At 36.1% G+C, this 16,989-nt stretch overlaps 1 protein-coding gene across 35 annotated transcripts in view; it reads left to right on the plus strand.

Moving 5' to 3' along the window:
• SOX6 (SRY-box transcription factor 6) overlaps nt 1-16,989 on the plus strand; it is a 784,476-nt gene that overhangs the window by 679,877 nt on the left and 87,610 nt on the right. The gene's annotated exons all lie outside the window — the stretch shown is intronic.

A 16,989-nucleotide genomic window follows, 5' to 3' on the forward strand; every position in this document is an offset into this window, starting at 1 on the left:
TACAGTCACCAGTCTGCGTACTTAAGTGTGTTTTTGTGGTGGCTGATAATGTTCTTTCCTTTCCATGTTTAGCACTCCCTTAAGGGCCTCTTGTAAGGCAGGTCTGCTGGTAATAAATTCCCTTAGCACTTGCTTGTCTGAAAAGGGTCTGATTTCTCCTTTACTTAAAATAAAGCTTAGTTTCTCTGAATATGAAATTCATGGTTGGGATTTCTTTTAAGAATGCTGAATATAGGCCCCCAATCTCTTATGGCTTGTAGGGTTTCTGCTGAAAAGTTTGCTATTAGCCTGATGGGGTTCTCTTTGAGGTTACCTGTTCCTTCTCTCTAGCTACCTTTAACATTTTTTCTTTCATTTTGCCCCTGGAGAATCTGATGACTGTATGTCTTAGGGACGGTCATCTTGTATAGTATCTCACAGAGGTTCTCTGCATTTCCTGGATTTGAATGTTGGCCAAACTAGTGAGGTTGGGAAAATTTTCATGGATGATATCTTCAAACATGTTTTCCAAGTTGCTTGCCTTCTATTCCTCTCTGTAAAGGACATCAAAGAGTCATAGATTTGGTCTCTCTCCATAATCCCTTATTTCTTGGAGGTTTCATTCATTCTTCTTTATTATTTATTTTCTTGTTTTTGTCTGACTGAGTTATTTTAGAGAAGCTGTCTTGAAGCTCTGAATTTCTTTCCTCAACTTGGTTGATTCTGATTAATACTTGCAATTATATTATGAAATTCTTGAAGTGAGTTTTTTAGCTCTCTCAGTTCAATTTGGTTCTTTCTTAAAATGTCTATTTGTCTTTTATCTCTTGTATCATTTTATTATATTCCTTAGATTCCTTGGATTGGGTTTTGACTTTCTCCTGAATGTTGATAATCTTCATTCCTATCCATATAGAAGTCAGAAATGAATTCTGTTTTTGACATTTCAGCCATTTCAGCCTGGTTAAGAACCATTGCTGGTGAACTAGTGTGATCATTTGAAGGTAAGAATGCACTCTGGCTTTTTGAGTTGCCAAAGTTCTTGTGCTGGTTCTTTCTCATCTGTGTGGGCTGATGTTCCTTCAGTCTTTGAAGCTGCTATCCTTTGAATATTTTTCTTTTTCTTTCTTTCTTTTTTTAAATCTTCTTAGATGCCCTTCAGGGTTGGATTATGGTAAAAGGTGGGTTCAGTTGACTGGCTTTGATTCTAGTCTGGATCTTGAAGGAGCCCTTCCAATTACTGTCTCCATGCCTACATTTCTTTTGTTAGGTGTTCTGGTCTATGGGGGTCCCTTAGGCAGGGACAACAGTTAGAAGACAAGCTGTATCCTTGCCAGGTCAGCCCTAATTTTCTATTCAAGTTCTTCCTGGGGAAAGACTGGGTTGTACCTTCCTGTGGAATTCAAGCAGAAGCAAGACCACTGGGTTGGAAGCTCTAGTGAGTGTGGCCTGTCTGGGTATAAGAGGTGGGGTTCAGTAGAGTTGCCTGCCCTGCTATCAGGATGTTTTCAAGGCAACGGGATGCTGTATCCCCCTGCAAATCCAGGCAGAAATAGGACCACTGGGCTGGAAGTTATAACATGTGTTGCTCACCTGGCTACAAGAGGTGTGTTTGAGTAGAGTCATCTACCCTGCCTTCTGGGTACTTCCCAGGACAACAGGAAGCTGCACTTGCTGGCTAAGTTCAGACAGAAGTGAGACCACTGGGCTAGAATCTGTAGCAGGTGTTCCCTGCCTGGCTATCAGTGGAGAGGTTTGGTAAGGTTGCCTGCCCTGCTGTCTGGGTGTTTCCTGGGAAAAGAGAAAGTTACAGCTGCTGGCTGAGTTCAGGCTGAAGTGGAACCACTGGGCCAGAAGCTGGTGCTGAGCCTTGTCTGGTGAGGGGAGGTGAAGCAATCTTACTGGCCTCAGGCACCACAACTGTGACCTCTATTGGAGCTATGGTGCTGGTGCTGATCTGTTCTTGGTCCCAAGACTTGTAGAGGTCACTCTGGACTCAAGAATTGCTTCTGTAAAATGGCTGGGTAGCTCTCTGCCTCAGTCTAGAAATGTGATGGGAGGGATATAGGGGGTTAGGGGGATTCTCCCATTACCAGTCTTGCACAGGCCCCTGTGGAGAGTGTGCCCCCCCCAACAGGGGGCTCTCACCCTTTCCCATGTTAGGGAAGTTCTTCTGGCTCTGTGTTGAGCCCAGACAGACTGGTGCCCAGCTTCACTCCTCTCTGTTCTCTGTGTCTTTCTGTTGCCTTAATGGATCCTGACGTGGTTTCAGAGATGATTGGCCTGCAGGGTCAGTGTTCACTAACCCTTTTGTTTCTTCTCTGTGAGAGCAGCACACGTGAGCTGCTTCTAGTCTACCATCTTGGCCCCCTCTCCCCACATTGTTTCTTAATTATTTGCAACTATATTCCATAAGGAAATGCTCTCCTGAATGCATTCCAAAATAACTGGTGCAATTCAAGAATGAATTCTAACTTACTTTTGTAACAGTGGACTGGGTGATTTGTTAGCTGATGGATTCAGATTTTTTTAAGTTTCTTAGTGTAAGAGTAGGACCTTTGATCTGAGCCTATTCTCCTTTCCTTTCTACAGCTTCTCCTCACATCCATACCCAATGCAGCCTCTGCCCCATTAGCTCAAAGAGTTATGTTAGAGGAGCAAACTCCCCAGTGCTTGGACAAATAGTCAAGAGGACCTTTAGCTAGGGAAACTATTCTTTCCATTTATTTTTATTATTTATTTATTTATTATTATTTTGAGGTGGAGTCTCACTCTGTTGCCCAGGCTGGAGTGCAGTGGTGCAATCTTGGCTCACTGCAGGCTCCGCCTCCCAGGTTCACGCCATTCTCCTGCCTCAGCCTCCTGAGTAGCTGGGACTATAGGCACCCACCACCACACCCGGCTAATTTTTTGTATTTTTAGTAGAGCCGGGGTTTCACCGTGTTAGCCAGGATGGTCTCGATCTCCTGACCTCGTGATCTGCCTCAATCTCCCAAAGTGCTGGGATTACAGGTGTGAGCCACCACGCCTGGCCTCAATTTATTTTTCTGTTCTTGACATTCTTGAGCTGGCTGCAGGGGTTAATGAATGAATCAAATGGGTCCTGTTTCTCATGGGTTACAGTCAATGCTTGTTCCGTTTTTCTTCTGGTTGTTGTGAAAAGGCAATTGGCAGAAGTCTCAAAGTGTGTGAAAATAAGTCTGCTCTCACCTGAGACAAATTTTTGGCCCTTTATGTGTATTTGCATAAACTTTAATTTTAAAAATCTGAAAACACCTTAACATGATTATAATTACCTTAACCTAATTACTAAGGCTGCAGTTTAAAATATGTACATTTTAAAGCAAATATTAAAATAAAATTCTACAGCCTAAATTATCCTACGGTGCCCAAAGATTACTTTACGAGTACATGTAAGGTAAATTTCTCTTTAAGGAGAATGGTAGAAAAAAACATCTTTTTCATGTAACCCAAACCAAAAGTTGTGATAGAATGTACAAATTCTATTTGCAGTTCACTAAGAGAACAGAACAAAACAAGAAATTAGTATGTATGAACAGTCGATAGGGAAAGTAGGAAACCTGGGTTCTAGATTTCATTCTACTTACTATTCACCAAGCTGATATTTTTATGCATATCACTTTCCTTTCCTAGGCATGAGCTTTTTCCATCTGTAGAGCAAAGAGATTGTGTTAGAATATGATGTTCACAATTCTTTCTTCTGTTACCATTATGTTTTCTGGTGTTTGCAAGAAAATCAGTGCATTACATGGTGAACCCACATGCTTATAACTGTAAGGAGACAGAAGCAAAGAAAGATGACCTCCATCTCTGGAGGTAACCTCTGGAGAAAAGGGTGTGAGCTGAAATTATAGCATTTCCAAGAAGATAGAGGCAAGAATGGATATGAAAGAGGTTTTAGTGGTCAGCATTAACAGAACCTCTGAAAATGTCAGGCATTATGGACATAAAGGGTCTTTATATCTTTATGTCAGGCTAGGGACATAAAGATAAATAAGCCTCAGTGTTTCCCTTAACGAGCTCAGAATTGGGTGGGAGACAAAAATATGGGAAGAAAAAAGAAATTCCGTAATTTGCACAGGGACAAAGGTTGAGCTATGATAGGAGCACAAATAAGGCAGTAGTCAGATAACACTTCAAGGAAAAAGTGATTCTTGAGACTGAAAAGATGAGTAGAATTGTTACAGACAGGTAGTTTTAATAAGAAAGGAAGAAATGGTGCTACAGAAAAATATGCAGGAATCGCAAGGAGATTTACTTGGAAATAAACCTAGTATGTAGGACTGGGAGTGTAGTAGTTCTTCCCCTATTCCTGCTGTCTCATCTCAAATATTAGGAGTGTATTTGAACAAGTAACTTCTATGCTGAAAAAAGGACTTCAGTTCTTTCTTTCTATAAAATCTCAGCTATATTTCCTAGATCATTTTGTTGACATTGGAGATTTACGAAAAGTAAAAGTGTTTGTGATCTCTTTCAAATAATTATTTGAAGCTCTTTCCCTACCCTTCCTTCAGTCTGTAATGACTCGTTATGGACACACTTTCTTCTCTGTGCTGAACAAGCACAAAATTAGGCTGCTTAATTACCCCTGTCACTGTTTCCACTTTGTCACGGCTGGACTTGTCCAGCTTTATAATATGCCTTACCTGGTAGGCAAAGAAGTGGTCATCAGGGTTGTTTTGAGTAGGTAACAAAATTGAGGATATCCCTGGAGAACTGAACTAGGCTTGGGGCCTGGTGTTAGGCAGCATCAATCAAATAAATGATAGCATCTCCTTAGGGATTCCTCCCTACCCTACCCTACCCTACCCTACCCTACCCTACCCTATTTGTTTCCTCCAACTTCTATTGTCCCCTTATATGATGTCTGTCACACTAGAATAGGATGTGTTACAGGGTAACTTGGTTAGGCCTTGGGTTCCCTGATGTTTTGTGGAACTATAGCAAATGGGGATAAATATAAGGGTAAGAGATAACATCTTTCAGTAGCACTGATTGAATCTGTTTCTATAGAATAGTATTTTTTTTCTCTTCCTTTCTTTACAAATAGGAAGGTCATATTTGAAGGAGAATTTTTTTAATTGAAATTTTAATTTTTGTGAGCACATAGTAGATGAATATATATTTCATGTATGAGGTACATGAAATGTTTTGATATGGACATGCAATGCATAATAATCATATCATATGATGTGGGGTATCCATCCCCTCAAGCATTTATCCTTTGTTACACACAATCCAGTTACACTATTTTAGTTATTTTTAAAATGTACATTTAAATTATTATTGATTTGCATTTGTCCATCCTCATGCTGCTAATAAAGACATACCAGAGACTGGGTAATTTATAAAGAAAAAGAATTTTAATGGACTCAGAGTTCCACATGGCTGGGGAGGCCTCACAATCATGGCAGAAGGTGAAGGAGAAGCAAAGGCACGTCTTATATAGTGTCAGGCAAGAGAGCGTGTGCAAGGGAACTGCTCTTTGTAAAACCATCAGGTCTCCTAAGACTTACTAACTATCATGAGAACAGCAAGGGAAAAAGCCACCCCCCATGTTTCAATTACCTCTCACTGGGTCCCTCCACAACACACGGGAATTATGGGAACTACAATTCAAGATGAGATTTGGGTGGGGACACAACCAAACCATATTATTTTGCTGCTGTCCCCTCCCAAATCTCATGTCCTCACATTTCAAAACACAATCACGCCTTTCCAGCAGTCTCCCAAAGTCTTAACTCATTCCAGCATTAGCCCAAAAGTCCAAGTCTAAAGTCTTACCTGAAACAATGCAAGTTTCTTCTGCCTATGAGCCTGTAAAATCAGAGGCAAGTTAGTTAATTCCTAGATACAATGGGAGTACAGGCATTGGCTAATTTCACCCGTTCCAAATGGGAGAAATTGGTCAAAATGAAGGGGCTACAGGCCCCATGCAAGTCTGAAATCCAACAGGGCAGTCAAATCTTAAAGCTCCAAAATGATCTTCTTTGACTCCATGTCCCACATCTAGGTTAAACTGATGCAAGAGGTGGGGTCCCATGGCCTTGGGCATGACTATAGTCACCCTGTTGAGATATCAACTTAGGTCTTATTCATTCTTTCTATTTTCCTATACCTATGAACCATCCTTATCTCCCCTGATCCCTCCCATTATCCTTCCAAGCCTCTGATAACCATCCTTCTACTCTCTATCTTCATGAGCTCAATTGTTTTGATTTTTAGATCCAGAAATAAGTGAGAACACATGATGTTTGTCTTTCTGTGCCTGGCTTATTTCCCTTAGCATAATGACCTCCAGTTCCATCATGTTGTTGCAAATGACAATCTCAATTCTTGTGACTGAATTGTACTCCACTGTGTATAAGTACCACATTTTCTTTATTCATTCATCTGCTGATGGACACTTAGATTGCTTGCAAACTTTGGCTATTGCAAACAGTGCTGCAACAAACATGGGGATGCAGATATCTCTTTGATATACTGATTTCCTTTCTTTTAGGTATATACCAGCTGTGGGATTCCTAGATCATATGGTAACTCTATTATTAGCTTTTTGAGGAACCTCCAAATTGTGCTCCATAGTGGTTGTACTAATTTACATTCTCACCAACAGTGTACAGGGATTCCTATGTTTTTGTCAGCATTTGTTATTGACTGTCTTTTGGATATAAGTCATTTTAACTGGGGTGAGATGATAATGTCATTGTAGTTTTGATTTACATTTCTCTGACTAGGGATGTTGAGCAACTTTTCATATGCCTGCTTGCCATTTGTATGTCTTCTTTTGAGAAATGCCTATTCAAATATTTTACCTGTATTTTAATTCTATTAATAGATTTTTTCCAAAGAGTTGTTTGAGCTCCTTATATGTTCTAGTTATAAATCCCTTGTCAGATGAGTAGTTTGCAAATATTTTCTCCCATTATTGGGATTGTCTCTTCACTTTGTTGATTGTTTCCTTTGCTGTGCAGAAGCTTTTTAACTTGATTTGATTCTATTTGTCCATTTTTGCTTTGGTTTCCTGTTCTTGTGGGATATTACTCAAGAAATCTTTGCCCAGACCAATATCCTGGAGAGTTTCCTCAATGTTTACTTGTGGTAGTTTCATACGTTGAGGTCTTAGACTTAAGTTTTTAATTCATTTGAATTTGAATTTTGTATAAGGTTAGTGATGGGTTCTAGTTTCGTTCTTCTGCATATGAATATCCTGTCTTTCTATCCCCATTTATTGAAGAGACTGTCTTTTCCCCAGCGTATGTTCTTGGCAGCTTTGTTAAAAACGAGTTCACTGTAGGTGTGTGGATTTGTTTCTGGGTTCTCTATTCTGTTCCATTGGTCTATGTGCCTGTTTTTATGCCAGAACTATGCTGTTTTGGTTACTATAGCTCTGCAGTATAATTTGAAGTCAGGTAATGTGATACCTCCAGTTTTGTTCCTTTTACATAGAATAGGTTTTTCTATTCTGGGTCTTTTGTGGTTTAGGATTTGTTTTTTCTAGTTCTATGAAGAATGTCATTGGTTTCGATATGGATTGCATTGAATTTGTAGATTGTTTTGGGTAACATGGACATTTTAACAATATTGATTCTTCCAATTCATGAACACAAAATATCTTTCCATTTTTTGATGTCCTCTTCACTTTCTTTCATCAGTGTTTTATAGTTTTCCTAATAGAGATCTTTTACCCTTTTAGTTAATTTTTAGGCATTTAATTTTACTTGTGACTATTGTAAGTGGCATTACTTTTAAATTTCTTTTTCATATTGTTCTCTGTTGGAATATAGAAATGTTACTGATTTTTACGAGTTTATTTTATATCCTGCAACTTTACTGAACATGTTTATCTGTTCTAATAGGGTTTTTTTTTTTTTTTTTTTTGGTGGGGTCTTCAGGTTTTTCCAAATATAAAATCATATAATCTGCAAACAAGGATAATCTGACTTCATACTTTCAATTTGGATACCCTGTGTTTTTTTCTCTTGTCTGATTGCTCTAGCTAGGACTTCCAGTACTATGTTGAATAACAGTGTTGAAAGTGGACATCTTTGTCATGTTCCAGATCTTAGAGGAAAGGCTTTCAGTTTTTCTCCATTGAGTATGATATTAGCTGTGTGTCTGTCATGTGTGGCTTTTATTATATTGAGGTATGTTCCTTTTATCCCCAGTTTTTTTTAAGGGTTTTTAAATCAGGAACGGATGTTGAATTTTATCAGTGCTTTTTCAGCATCAGTTGAAGTTGATCATGATTTTTGTCCTTGATTCTGTTGATGTGATGTATCACATTGATTGATTTGTATATGTTGCGCCATCCTTGCATCCCAGGGATAAATTCCACTTGGTCATGATGAATGATATTTTTTAACGTATTGTCAAACTTGGTTTGCTAGTATTTTATTGAGGATTTTTGTATCAGTATTCATCAGAAGTATTAACCTGTAGTTTTCATATATATATTTTTTCATATATATATGGCTTTGTCTGGTTTTGGTATCAGAGTACTACTGACCTTGTAGAATGAGTTTGGAAGTATTCTGAGAGATGATTTTTATTTCTTTCTTTCCAGGGTGGATTCTGGCAGGCTACTTAAAATGTCTTCTAAATTGAAATGATAAAGCACAGAAGAATTTTTCCCAAAAGAATTTGGTGTGTAAAGTTGTGCCTCCTTTTTTACTGTTAGTTTTTGTATACTGGAGCATACTGGTCCCAATTTAAAGCCCCCTCAATTCCCATTTTATCAAGCTCTCCTATGTCTACCTATACTTTGCATAGTTCTTCTTTTTATCTTATCAGTCTATTAATGTGGGGTTAATTTTTTAGAGGTTTTGTACCATGTCTTGAACATTTGGAGAAGGGCATTGTCTAGATCCGATTGTGACACTTATTCCTTCAAGGTGACTGGTGGTGCTGTTACCTCTTTCTTGTCCATTTGAAGATTGTGAAATGCCATTTTAGAGAGTAACTGTAACACATTTGAAAATACAATTTTCTATTTGAGAGCTCAGAATAGCAGTCACATCAGAGTCTTTCTTCTCCTTGGACAGTGATCCTTGTCTGGTGGCTAGGAACAAGAAATTGGTTTCATTGTGGTTCACTGTGTAGCTTATTTAAAATAATTTAATTTTAAAAGCAGAAAGAATACAGGCTTTTAAAAGTAAGATTGACTAACATGGATAATAATTTCTATCTTATATAATTATTGTGAAGATTAAATGAAATAATAAATATAAAATATCCAGCCCAGTGCCTCACTGAGTTTAGTTCTCAATGTACGTTTGTTGAATTAACGCATGAATGAATTGGGGTGATTACTGGAAGACTCGATGACTGGTTATGTTGCTATATGAAAATCATATGTTTATAACGAGAAAAGGCCTTGTACTTTTTCTGTTTGGCACACTCCATTAGAGATCCTAAATGATTGTATCATAGAAAGCAGGTATGTAAATATATATATGTGTGTGTGTGTGTGTGTATATATATATATATATTTCAAGTTATGGTAAATATAGTTACATCGTGACACCACCCATTGTAATTTGACATCAATTTGGCTATATTTGGACAAAGCATGTTTCTCTTTTCAAATATAATCGTGGTATAACATCAATCTCTGGCACAATACATTTCTTAGGTCCTGCTATAGACCATTATGTGTACTGGAAGGCACTGAAGGGTTTCACCATGAGGCTGAGTCTAATTGGTAGGACCTACTGCTTTGGGTTAAATCTAAATAGGCTTGGTTATTAAAGTGTCACTAAGATCCAAATGGAAGACAGATATATCTTTAAAGCTAGCCACAGTGCACAAAGCAGTACAAATACTGTTAGAGGTATTTATTTGTGGATTGGTAAGTTCTTCACAGAACTTTCTTAATTCAATTTATTTAAGAGGTTGGTCCCATTTATCGATGCTGGAAATGTGCTTGAAAGGTGCAAAAGTTGGCTAATTTTGTATCCATTTGTACTTTTAAGTGATAGATATTCTGGTAATGTTGAAGTGATAGCTAGAGCATACTTCTAACTCCAATACTAATTATACGATCTTGGGCAAGCTACTTGCTAGATCTTAGCTCGTTAGCAGAATAAGGAAGTCAGACTAACCTAAATGATTTGATAGTGTCCTTTCAGTTCTATGTGTCAAATATATATTTTTGAGCTTACCAAAATTTTAATGCTAGCCACTTTATTAAAGCTGCCTGTAATAAAAGTGGAACATTTTAAGCCATAAAGTAAAAATCATTTCTTAAAGAGCTTCTATAAAATAAGTAATTTTATAATTTTGAAAAATATTTAGCTAGGCTTATTTTTACACATATACACTGCAGGTCTTTTATATGTCTTGGATAAAGAAACAATTCTATCCCAAACAATCAGTGTGAATTTTTCAAAATTGAAACAGGAAAAAAATTCTATATTTATACTAAAACAGTCTTCACCTAAGTTTAAATGTTTATGGGACTTTGGCTAAGCCTGTCATAAGCTTTACTATATTGTTGATTTTTAAACCTCAACTATGTTTAGAAATGAATATTCACTATTATAATCATTATGACTGTGAACTATGATCTGAGAATTTTATGTGGAATGACATTTTTGGAGACTCTTATGTAATAGTTAATCAGAGTTTAACCTTTTCCATTCCTAAACCATTGGTCTGCAAAGAAATTTTCTAACTAAAGCTATTTGGTTATAATAAATAGGTTTTTTGTTTTTTTTTATTTTGTTATTAACCAGAGTGTTAATAACTAGACTATTATTAACTAGACTATGTTAATAACTAGACTGAGAAGAAAAGATGGTACTACTCATTAGTTATGGCTCAAACAGTATAATTTGTATTAGAAGCATTTAAGGCAGTTTGCAAAACTGTTCTCCCCTTCTGCAGATTGTCTGTTCATTCTGTTGATTGATTATTTTGCTGTGCAACAGCTTTTTAGTTTAATGTAGTCTCATTTGTCTATTTTTGGTTTTGTTTCTTTTGGGTTTGAGGGCTTAGTTATGAATTCTTTGCCTAAACCAAGGCCCAGAAGAGTTTTCCTTAAGTCTTCTTCTGGTATTTTAATAGTTTCATTCTTACATTTACGTCTTTAGTCCATCTTGAGTTGATTTTTGTATATGGGGAGAGATAGGCATTCAGTCTCATTCTCCTGCATATGCAATCCAATTTTCCCAGCATCATTTATTTAAGAATGTGTCCTTTTTTCAGTACATGTTCTCATCAATTTTGTCAAAGATCAGCTGGCTCTAAGTATGTGGGTTTATTTCTGAGTTCTCTATTCTGTTCCATTGATCTACGTGTCTATTTTTACACAAATACCATGCTGTTTTGGTTACTGTAGCTTTTTAGTATAATTTGAAGTCAGAATGTGATGCCTCCAGCTTTGTTCTTTTTGCTTAGGATTGCTTTGACTCTTGGGCTCTTTTTTGGTTGCATATGAATTTTAGGATTTTTTTTCTAATTTGGTTAAAAACGACATTGGTATTTTTACAGAGATTGAATTGAATCTGTAGATTGTTTGGGGCACTATGGTCATTTTAACGATATCAATTCTTCTAATCCATGACCATTGGATGTTTTTCCATTTGTTTATGTCATCTACAATTTCTTTCATCCGTGTTCTATAGTTTTCCTTGTACAGATTTTTCACCTCTTTGGTTAAATATATTCCTAAGTATTTTATTTTTTGTAGCTATTGTAACTGGGATTGCCTTCTTTCTTTGGTTTTCAGCTAGATGTTTTTAGGTGTCTAGAAATGCTACTACTGGTTAGTGAAGCTAACAGTTACTGAGCAGCTATCTAGTCAAAATTTTAGCAAACTACTTCAAAAGAATAATTTGCTGTGAAACGGTGTGATTAAAGTTGGACTGAATTTTTTTACCTTTTATTTTTTTAACTTTAACATCATAAAATTGTTCATCACATATATAATAAATATAATGGTGTACCACTTGTGCTTCCTCATTTATAGACACTGTCTTTCCTTCCTAATATGCAAGGATTTTGTATAGTGCGTTAATTCAGAAACTACTGATTGGGTATCTATTGTTTGCAAGGCACCGTTATTGATGCTAAACATTCAAAAATAATTAGATCATACCTTCTGTGAGCTTACAGTGTATCAAGCAGGATAAGATACATGTGCATAATTACACATAAAGTTTAAAATAGTGATAAGCACCACAAAAAATTACAAATAAAGTGTTAAGGATTTATATTTTATATCTCCTTTAGAGCTGTGTGCTTTGAATTCTCCTCAGCTTCTAACACAGAGCCTTACACATGGAACAAATTCAATTGATGTTAGTTTAGAGGGTGAGCTGAGAAATTATTTTGTAAGCTTATACCTATTCATTTAATGACATTCATATTATCCAAGACAAATTTAAAATCTTCAATCTGAATAGAATGACATTTATAATAAAATCGTATGTTTTGTTAGACAGAATGTGGATATTTTAATTTTTGTGAATACCTTCTATCTTTTCATTGGACTCCATTTTCTGATTTCTATTTCAAGGCTCATTCTACTAAATCTTACCCGATATCCTACTGTCCAGTTTACCCAGCTTTGAAAAGGGTTATGGAATGCGGCTGTACCTCTTCCTTTCTCTAATGTATCAGTAATCACAACTCATAAGAACCAGCTCTATGGAGTCTCAGAGTTTATGTGGTCTTGCCTTCCTTAGGTACAACCCACTTCAAAGGGCTGTAAAACAAATGATTATCAGAGCTCTAAAAGAAGCAACTAACACTACTCTTTTCCTGAAAAGTAATTGTATTATTCTTTCAATCTGAAGGATTCATAGCCAACTTTTTTTTAAAAAATAGATTTATTTCCAAAAATGTGTTTTTCTGCATTTTTCACTAGTTCAAATTTCCCAAAAGACTTAAGAGTGAGTAAAATTCACATTCATTTGATCTTTTTAATGGTTGAGGTAAAAGGCATAAATGATATCCAAGGACTCTTAGCATCTCTAAGATTTTATGACTCTTTAATACTCATAGTAGGATATATTGGTTATGATACCAGCTACGGGACTATATAGTCAACATGTTTCATCTTATAACCATCTTGACTCCATTCAGTATAGAACTTTTTTTCACTGCCTTAATCCAAGCAGACATTTTCAGAAGCTTGACCTGTCCCCATTCTGAAGACATCTGGCTGAATTTCAAAGGAAAATGATACAACAGAGTAAAAGAGAAACCAAAAAGATGCCCCCCTCATTTTGCCTAAGTGCTAGCAATTTGACTGACTCTGCTTGTGAATTTTTCTTGCCACTGAGTCATTGCATACAGAATTATGAAACTTTAATTTCTTTAGAGGCTTGTTATATTAGAAAAATTGTTCCAAAGAAAGCAACAATCATGACATAAGCACATCTGGCTCTTGCAAATTATTCTTTATTAAGCTTTCATTTAATTACATGTGCTGAAAGGTCTGTTTTTGATTACTGTGGTAATTTTTTTTATTTGTCCATCTGAATGATAGAAATGCTGGAAATTACATACAAACCACCTGTTTTTTCTCCCCTACTCATATGGCAAAGTTTGAGCTATTTTGGTTGATGATCTACGAAGCTTTCTATTTATTATGATAGAAATGTGACCATCAAGGTAATGACTTGGGTGCAGCACACCAACATGGCATAAGTATACATATGTAACAAACCTGCACATTATGCACATGTACCCTACAACTTAAAGTATAATAATAATAATTAAAAAAAGAAGAAGAAAAGAAAATATTTGAATGAAGTTTTCAAGCATTAAATAGTGTTAAGATTGGAGTGTCTGACTTCTGGTTAACCATAGCAGATTAACATTTTCATTTATTACCGATTTTAACCAAATCCTAGTAAATTTATGGTTAAGGATTATAGGTGTAAACCTTCAAGTAGAAATGGAAAGAGAAGACAAAAAAAATTGGAATATGAGAAATGGATAGATGAGTTATAACTGTCTTAGCAGAAAAGAGAAAGCTGATACCCAAGCTTTAGGAGTGTAAAGCCAAAAAGAATCAAGCCCAATTGGGAGCTGAACCTTTAAAATGCTTAGGAATTGAAGGCATCATGTATCATTAAAGGAACAGTTGTAAGAGCTGGAACTGTAGACAGGATGACTGGTTGAAAATAGATATAAGATGATACCTCCCTAATGTCATGCAACCTGGTAACTACAATCCCTGCCTCCTCCCTCCCAGCCCCATGAGCATATAACCTGACAGAAGTCACTGGAGATTTATTCTCTTGAAAAGTAGAACTTGAATGGTTTATGTCTTGGGACACCAGGCATAGCTGAGAATGAGTGATGTGCCATGGTGAAAATCAGGGAATCTGCAGGATAGACCAGACTATGAGATTCTTCTCCTGCTTTCTGTTGCTTGGCTTATGTAATGATGGCATACAAGTCTATGCACAAAGCAAGGCAAGAATTTGAAGACATCTCTCTGAGAAAATGGTCTAGTCTAAGATAAATGGCCTGTAGATATTGACATTTGGAATTTCCCAATGAAAAAGCAGACTTTCTTCATCATTACCTTATGCTGAAGCCCATAAATCAATAAGTTTATCCTGTACTTAGATCTTCCAGTCAGCTTTTTAGTACATTGCTCTTATATATGAATAAACAACCAATGAACACCAGACCCTTTGGAAAAGCCCCTAATATGAAAGAGCTCAAAGACCTTGAAAGAGTGGTAACAATGCAGAGAACAGAAAACATTAAAAACAAACCCAAACCTATAATTAACATTGTCAAACAGAATAGAGAACAGGATGCTATAAAAAGAAGCAATCAGAGAATAAGAGTATCTTTTAAAATATAGTGGTAGAAACTTTAAAACATTCAGAGAAGTTTTGGAAGATGAAGTTGCCAAAAATCTGTCATAGAGTGTAACAAAATGTCAAAGAGTAGCAAATAGAAAGAAAAAATAAGAAAAATAGAGGGTTAATAAGGAAATCTAACATTTATCAAATATGAATACAGAGGAGAGAAAATTATCAATGAAAAACATCAAAATAGTTTCCTAGAAAACAAGGACATGGTTTGGATTGAAAAGACTGAGTGGCCGTTCAGAACAATGAATGTAAAAGTCAACGGAAGGACATAATAGTGAAATTTCAAAACATTCAGTGGAAAGTGAAGATCCTGATGCTTTTAGAGGAGAAAATAGATTACATACAAAGGATCAGGAAGCAAAATAGTGTCAGGACCTTAGTAACAAGAATAGGAAGACAACAGATCAATATCTTTGGAATTCTGAGGCAGAATTATTTTCAACTTAGAATTCTATACCAGTCAAACTACAACCAAGTGAGAAGAATGTGAGTTCCTAAATAATTAATGTCACATTCACCTTTCTCAGGAAGCTCTTGGAGGATATGCTTTACTAAAATGAGACAGTTAACTAAAAGGGAAGAAAACATGATACCCAGGAAACAAGGACACTGGTACAAGAGAGGCAAAAGGAATTCCAAGTGCCGTAGATCTGCAGTAGGTAGGCCTGAGGAATAAATTAGTTCAGATTTGGAGTAAGAAGACTGAGAATTCCAGGAAGGATGTCTCCAAGGGAAAAACCAGGGTTCACAGATTACCTGATATATTCAATTATGTTAGGTAGAGTTTTACTGATTTCATGGAGAGTTTGAGAATTAGTGATAGTTACTTAAAAATTATGAAAACAAAATATGAGGCAAATCTTAAATCTAACAAAATAAAAAGTTGAGAAATAATATTAAATATAGTTTACTACATAGCTGGCATCTTCATAAAATAATATAAAACAGTAAACACTAATTTTAAAATTTGTGACATTAACATTAAGAGTTTGGAGAGGGAAGCATGGGAGCACATGTGGTGTTCAATGTAGGAAAGTGAAACTTTCATTTTCCTTTGTATGTAGATAATGATATAACATTTAGAATGATTTACAAATAAGGATATAAATACCAGTTAAACCATTAAATGAATTGAAGGGAATGATCTCCACAGAACAGGGGGTGAGATAAGGAGGACCAGGGTAAGAAAATGAAGGTCATTCTGCAAGCTGTGGAGACTGTGCACTGTACATTTTTGTCATGCTCTTTTTGTTGTTGCTGTTTTGGTTTTTTGTTTTTTAAAACCTTAAAGTACTATTTATCTTGTAAAGCTACATACAAGAATGACTTTAATAAAAATGAAAATTGTATGAAAAGAGGTTAGCCCACCTGTCTTTCAATCTTTGGCTTTAATTTAGTGAAATCAACATATTTTGAGGTTGATAATTTAAAGATTTGTAATGTCAGATTATCTGCTTATCATGTCTCAGAGAAGGGGAACCATTTTAAGCTGAGTAAATAGAACGAGTAATAAGATCATTGGTTTGCCAAAGAGAACTACAGAAAATACTTCAGAAAAGACCTTGAAACAGCAATGAGAATATGATGAAGATAAATGTGGAGTCCCAGACAAAGGCAGGACCTGAGGAGAGAAGTGTGGTGATCTGTTTGGAAGCATGAAGGAAGCACTTTGTTAGCTGGTTTGGGTTTAGAGAAGCTTGACTTAAGAAACAACAACAACAACAACAAAACTGCTACAAATTTGGCTATACTCTCTTGAGGATTATGTTATATGCTGCCTAGAAATAAGACCCTGGGTAAACAATGACTGCCACTGGGCCTTAGTGGCCTTGGGAACAGCACTCATTATTCAGAAGGATCAGAATACCCAGGGATGCATAGCCAGAGCTGAATAAGAATGATACAGTTCTTCCAAGAATCTTTAGAAATGTTCAGGTTAGTTTCTTAATTCATGAATATTAATATTACACAAGTGGACATCCCAGATATTTAAATAACTTTTAATAAAGATTTTAGGTATTAAAAAACATCTTAGAGACTACTTAGTCGAATTCCTTTTTGTACAATTAAATAAAAAACAAACCTGAATTCTAAAGAGATCAAATCCTTTGTCCAGGATCATAAAGCTGTTGCTAGAAGGACCAGG

The sequence above is a fragment of the Macaca thibetana genome, chromosome 14, assembly GCF_024542745.1.
Source record: "Macaca thibetana thibetana isolate TM-01 chromosome 14, ASM2454274v1, whole genome shotgun sequence".
Lineage (NCBI taxonomy): Eukaryota > Metazoa > Chordata > Mammalia > Primates > Cercopithecidae > Macaca > Macaca thibetana.